Source organism: Sinocyclocheilus grahami, unplaced genomic scaffold (genome assembly GCF_001515645.1).
Source record: "Sinocyclocheilus grahami isolate Dianchi unplaced genomic scaffold, SAMN03320097.WGS_v1.1 scaffold2062.1, whole genome shotgun sequence".
Taxonomy (NCBI): domain Eukaryota; kingdom Metazoa; phylum Chordata; class Actinopteri; order Cypriniformes; family Cyprinidae; genus Sinocyclocheilus; species Sinocyclocheilus grahami.
The window spans coordinates 15,094-21,746 of NW_015507241.1; the positions used below are offsets into that span (position 1 = coordinate 15,094).

General features: G+C 38.2%; 1 pseudogene; it reads right to left on the reverse strand.

Annotated features, from left to right (window-relative positions):
• Positions 1 to 3,881: 3,881 nt before the first annotated feature.
• LOC107573892 (uncharacterized) lies at positions 3,882 to 4,955 on the reverse strand (annotated as a pseudogene).
• Between the last annotated feature and the right edge of the window lie 1,698 nt (positions 4,956 to 6,653).

Here is a 6,653-nt window from a genome sequence, read left to right on the forward strand (position 1 = left end):
CGAGGTTGGTGGTGCCTGGGCTTAACGGGGAATCTGGCCAAAGGGAGGGGATCATGCTCTGCTTCAGTATGTCACAGTACATGTTGGCATTCATGGTTCCCTCAATGAACTGTAGCTCCCCAGTGCCGGCAGCACTCATGCAGCCCCAGACCATAGTTGCCAAGTCCGCGTATTATACTCTTTGAAGCTCTTGTGTTTTTCTCCTTTTCCATCTCTCCCATCCTATTCTGCACACAGGTGATTGGAGATGAGTTTTGTTCCCATTTTTGTTGCAGTTTGCTGATTTTTGTAAAATAGCTTCTGTTTTTGCTTTTCAGATAAAAGAGTGGTTTTCATTTAATATGTTGCAGGCTCATTTATTGGTAATAAATAATTGATAAAAAATAATATTGATGATAGTAAGACATCAAAAAAAATTGGGCTTGTTTTGGGCTTGTTTTTGAAGCAGCGGTTGCTTATTTGTCTTGCGAGAGTTGGCAACAGTGCCCCAGACCATGACACTCCCACCACCATGCTTGACTGTAGGCAAGACAAACTTGTCTTTGTACTCCTCACCTGGTTGCCGCAAAAAAAATTTTTGTAGAATCAATTTTAGTACGAAATTTTTGGTGAATCGTGATTTGTTCTTGAAATCATTCGTAGCACATTTCACACACACATTTGTGCGTACTCATGCTTAGTGAATGAGACCCATTGTGTCTTGCTTCTGGTGTCGTTCACTTCTAGTTATTTGTTGAAGTAGTGCAAAATTTTGGAAATCTGAGTTATTCTTGCAGCTCGCCATTCTAAATGAAAGGATTTGGACGATGACTGGTGCTCATTCAGTTCCATTTCACATCTGAAAGAGACGTATGCATATTTTTTGAGCGTATGTTCATTCTATGAATCACACATACTGTATGCACATTTGAGAAATGATTGTAAGATCAAATTTAGGACTGTTTTTGTGCAACATTTTATAAATGAGGCCCCATGACTTTAAAAGCAGTATCCAGCTTTATTTAGCACATTAAAAGCAAAATCTAAATGGCATATATGCCATAAAGTGAAACATGTGAAAAACAAAAGCTTTTAATTACATGTAAACGTCAAATGCAAAATGAGTACAGAATGCAGCACTTTTTATGACTTGCGTTATAATAACTTTAATTTATAAATAATTGACAAACATTATATAATGCTTAACAGATCAATAGTTAATATATATTCACACAGCTAGAAATATGAGATAATGTTCTTGTTAATGTTTACTAATGAACTTACTAAACATTACCTAATGATTAACATATGATTATTTCATGTAAACTGAAATGCTTAGAGATGTCAGTAAACTTTCAGTTCATATGATCTTCATTCGTTAGTCTTGTTTGTGTAGATCTCTATTTACACATCTTAACAAATAATCTGTTAATTATTTGTTCATGTTTTTGCAGTACTCAATCTAAAGTGGAAACTATTCATCATTTGCAAATGTTTATAAATGTTTACTAATCATTAATACCTTAATGAGCAGTCATCTCAATGGCAACAAAATGTCCCGAAATACCCGAATTTACCCTATTCACACATCTTTACTAATCATTAAGCATCAGAGTATCCAAACATGGATACTGTTGCGTGAGAAAAATTTCAGACTTGTCTGACTATAAAGTATGATCATCATCATCATCATCATTTATTAATAATTTGTTCATGTTTTTGCATCATTTGTAAATAAACGATTACTAATAATTTAGTATCTTTATGGGCATTGGACTTTGAATTATCGAAGGTTTGTTTAAAGGGTGGTTGGTTAAGTTTAGCTAAATGCTTGCTAAAGACAGATTGTAATTTTGGTGCAAAAAAGTTTTTATTTCCTCAACACTCACATTAGTAAACTACTCTTCAGTATATCATTAAAAAGGATATTCCTTGAATCAAACATGGGAAAACAAATCATTTTTTAAAGAAAATACTTGTTCATTTATCAAAACAATATAATATAAACAGATTGAACCATGTTCCCTAAGAGTAATCAAATTGACCCCTGTACACTGTTGACCCTTTAACCAACCCTTAAACCTACCCATACCACCAAACCTGTCCCTAACCGTACCCGTATCACACCTCAATAGCAGCAGAAGTGTTGTGCATTAATACAAGCTTTTAATCATTTTTATAACATCTGTTAAAATCATTTGTAGATTTTCAATAAGTGCTTGATCATAAGGAATTGAAAGGCAAGGCAAGGCAAGTTTATTTATATAACACATTTCATACACAATGGTAATTCAAAGTGCTTTACATAAAAGGAATTAAAATAATCATAAAAAAAATATCACAATAATAAAACAAGGAAATTAAAAACTTTTAAAATAAACTTAAATTGATTTAAAATGAATTAAAATAGTTAAGAATAGAAAAAATTATACATAAAATACAGTGCAGTCAGTTGGGACGTCGCACAGTGCTCATTCAATAAATGCACAGCTAAACAGATGAGTTTTGAGTCTGCATTTAAATGTGACTAATGTTTTAACACATCTGATCTCTTCTGGAAGCTGATTCCAGCTGCGGGCGAACAGTCAGATGGGTCTAGACAATCCAGGTAGGCAACAGGTAATCAAACAAGGTATAACCGCTCAGAAATGTCAGCAATAGCAAAAACAAGACTTCGCAATGAGGGTAAGGTAGGCACTGCTTAAATAGTCAAGATAATGATAAGCACCTGTGCAGGTAATCAGTCTCAGGCATGGGGTGATGGGAAATGAAGTCCTTAAGAACAGTTAGTACACCGGTGACGGTTCCCTCTGGTGTTGATCGGAGGGAGCCACAGAGGCTTGATTTGTGACAGCCAGTGAGGAGACCATTACAATAGTCCACCCTGCTGGTGATAAAGGCATGAACAAGTTTCTCCAAGTCTTGACTGGAAACAAAACATCTAATTCTTGCAATGTTTTTTAGATGATAGTATGCTGATTTAGTTACTGCTTTGACATGACTACTGAAACTAAGGTCTGTCTCCAGAATCACACCAAGATTCCTGACTTGATTTTTAGTTGTTAGACCCCTAGAGTCAAGGTAAGCATTCACCTTGAGAACTTCATCTTTGTTTCCAAATGCAATGACTTCAGTTTTATCCTTGTTTAACTGAAGAAAATTTTGGCTCATCCAACTGTTTATTTCATCAATGCATTGGCAGAGGGAGTCAATGGGGCTGTAGTCATTTGGAGATAAGGTTTTTGTCCCCTTTTTTTGTAGAATTATTCCGGTCCAAAGATGTGTTGTCTGAGCACTGTGCTGATCTGCTGGAGTAAAAATCTTAGAAAAATCTGAGAAAAGTACAGAAATAGTGAGCAAAGCGCAGAGCAGTAAGCAAGAATGTCCGAACGGTAGCGAAGCCGGGAAAAAAAGTTTAATGACATTTGTAAGCATTTTAACTAATGATTTGTTTGAACATTATCTAATGTTTAATAAGTGTATTAGCAAACGTTAACAAGCACATTATCTTACGTTTCTAACTCTTTGAATATATATTAACTAATGATCCATTAAGCATTACCAGACTAAGTAAAAGTTTCCAAAAAAACACAATTTAGCCACCATATTGAAAGACTTGAAGTTCAGTTGTGTGTGAGAGATTTTAGGTAGAAATTTCATGAGGTTTAAACTTGGATTCTTTCTTTTCATAATAAGCAATATCTTAAGTTTATTAACTTCAATTATAAATATAATCATACGTTTAAATGATGCTATAATGAATAGTGTTGTAATTTGTAGTTACATCATCTGTAACTGAAAAAAATTATTTGCTATATTAAACAATTCCAGACTCATTTTATGAAATGCATGCAGATATCTAAATAATTACTTGACTTTATATTTAATGTATTTAACTGAAAAGCACTTGGTTATCCTTGGAGTTCAGTGATCCTGATATGTTGATATTCATGGTTGTGCGGGTGGCAGTGGGACTTCAGTTGGAGGGTTTGGCTCATCGTCAATTGTTAAATCACGGCAGAACAGCACCGGTTCTTCACCAAGACACAGTTTGTACTGCCACAGATATACACGCTCGTTTGGCTTCAGCTCAAATTTGAGTAGTTCTCCCACTTCAGTTGTTTCATTCCAGCTTTCGTTTTCAGTGTTGACATGTGAACCTCCATATTCTGCAGAAAATGAGAGCTGCAACTTTGCAATTAACTTGGCAAGCTCTCCAGATTCAATCGAGACTGATGCGGCTATCTTCCAATTGTGTGTGATCTGGGTCATCTTCTCCTTATTGTATCCAACCTTTTTTGTGATTTTCTTTTCCCATGTGAACTGTGTATTGCTGTCAGTTTTATAGTTTTAATATTCTCCCAAATGCCAAATGTTGGGCCTTTAGTTACTGACAGCCCACCAGGAAGGAAGTTAAGAACATCGGGATGAACAGAATAGACATCAGCACAATTGTCTTGGAAGCTGAAAGCACAGCAGAACTCAACTCCCCAATCTGAGACCGGCTTGAGGAAGTTGAAGTGGTCTTGTACGGCCCAGTAATACAGATTATTTTTCCAGTTGGGAGGCAGGGTGTGTTCTTGAGCATTCGTGTCTTGATTCATGTTTGTTGTCATTCGGAAAGTGCCCTTTTCTTGGAAGATGATGTAAAAATGGCCACTGTCTGAAAAGTAGTGGTCTCCACCCTGGCAGTTGGGATGAAGGCTGTAAACTACAGCACCGCTGTCTGTCATCAGGTCAGTGACTCTGCAGTAGAACTTGCCCTTGATGATGTAAAACTTGCTACCCCAATCACCAAGGTAATGGTCTCCATTTTGGCAAGTAGGGTGCAGACTGAAAATAGAGATATCTGAACCTTTATTGATATCACTTGTCTGCATGTAGCACCCGAGATCAGAGCGGATTATATATTTGTAATAGTCTGTTGCACAGATGTCAGTACCTTTTGCTTTGCTCTTGGGAATAATGCCTTTCATCCTGCCTGAACCTGCAACACAGAATAAGACCAACATTAAATCAACTGTACATACCTGATAGAATGCTGTTATTTTAATCCTTCAGCTTGAACTCTCTGATTACCAAAACAACTTTATATATGAGAGAGGAAAAATTAAAGCTGTCTGATGATATTGTTGTTGTCTACATATATGGTTATTACAAAGAAGGAACACTAGGAGGAGATATATGACTTGACAGGAGAGTGATCATAGGATAGAAAAAGTGTGTACACATGGAAGTGAATTCAGTCTGGGTTAAAGAGTGGTTAATCCAAGGAATTCATGTGCCATCATATCTTTTCTGTTTTGAAAAGTCAAGTAACAGTACAAAAAATTAGCGAAGAAGTGGTTTGAATCTATATTACACAACAATGGCTACGTGGAATGCTCCATTCCCAGACTTATTTCTGCCATGCCCAGGTGAGCCCAGCATTCCATTCACAATGTGGAACGTCGTGGGAGCTGCACGTGATGCTGGGTCAGAGGAGAGGAAAAGAGCCTTACTGCTTCATTGTTTAGGAACTGAAGGGCAAAGGGTTTTTTATACTTTACCAGAGACTGGAGATACAATAGTCTCTGCTATCACTGCTCTGAGCACACATTGCACACCTGCCATAAATGTCATAGTAGAACGTAAAAATCGAGAACAGCAAAAAATATATATAATAATAAATAAATAATACGTCCACTCTAAAGATTACTCCAAAACCTCATGCACCTGCTGTGTATGCGCACTCATATTTCCGCGGTGGTTCTAGTGGACACTTGACTAATGCAAGAGAGTGCCCACCAACAAGAGCAGTGTGTAAACTGTAAAAAGAAAGGACACTTTGCACCCGTGTGTCGTTCGACTCCAACACACACTGTTAGAGATGTTGATTTACCTGAGTATACCTTACTGTTAATCCAAGAATCCAGCACGATAAATTAAATTCAGTATGCTGGGGGCATCCAAACAGCAAATTCTTTGCAACTGTGGAACAGACTGTGAATACTGTGAACTTACTGTGTAAGTTCTGTATAAGGAGAATTTTGAGAGTACACACCTGCAGCCACCTGTCAGGGTTCTGTCACTTCGGTCTAGTGTAATTCATAGTTTTGTGACAGAGCCCTGACATGTCATGTCATGTCATGTCATTGTTTTCATGTGAGCGTGCGGCTTCGAGTGTGCTCGAGCCGTGCGCTCTCGTCTGCGTGTACTGTTTCATGTTGGAGCGTGGCGTTCAGATCCCGGCACTCATGCCTTGAGTTTCGGTTTCGTGTCAGGGTCCGGACACTCGCGCTCCATGTTCTGTCTGTTGTGGGAGCGTGCGGTCTCGAGTTCGCTCGGCCGTGCGCTCTTCTGTCCACGTGTGTTGTGTTTTGTGAAGCACGCGGTTTGTGTTCAGCCCACCAACCAACGACTGGTTACTTATGCTCGCCTATGGAAGGGGCCGGGAAGCATTTTGTTCGGTGGTCAGCTCACCTTCTGTGCTTCACTTATAACATGGTGTATCATGCTGGCTCATCAAATCATGCTGCCAACTGCCTGGAAGGGTTACCCTTTCCTCTTACCTCTGCTTCCAACCCAGATGATGAACAAGAGCTATTTGCTCTATTGTCTACCTCCTTGACTGCGATCTCACCAAGCGAGTTTGAAATGGCTGCAGCCTTGTGTCCTGAACTGACCTCTGTGCG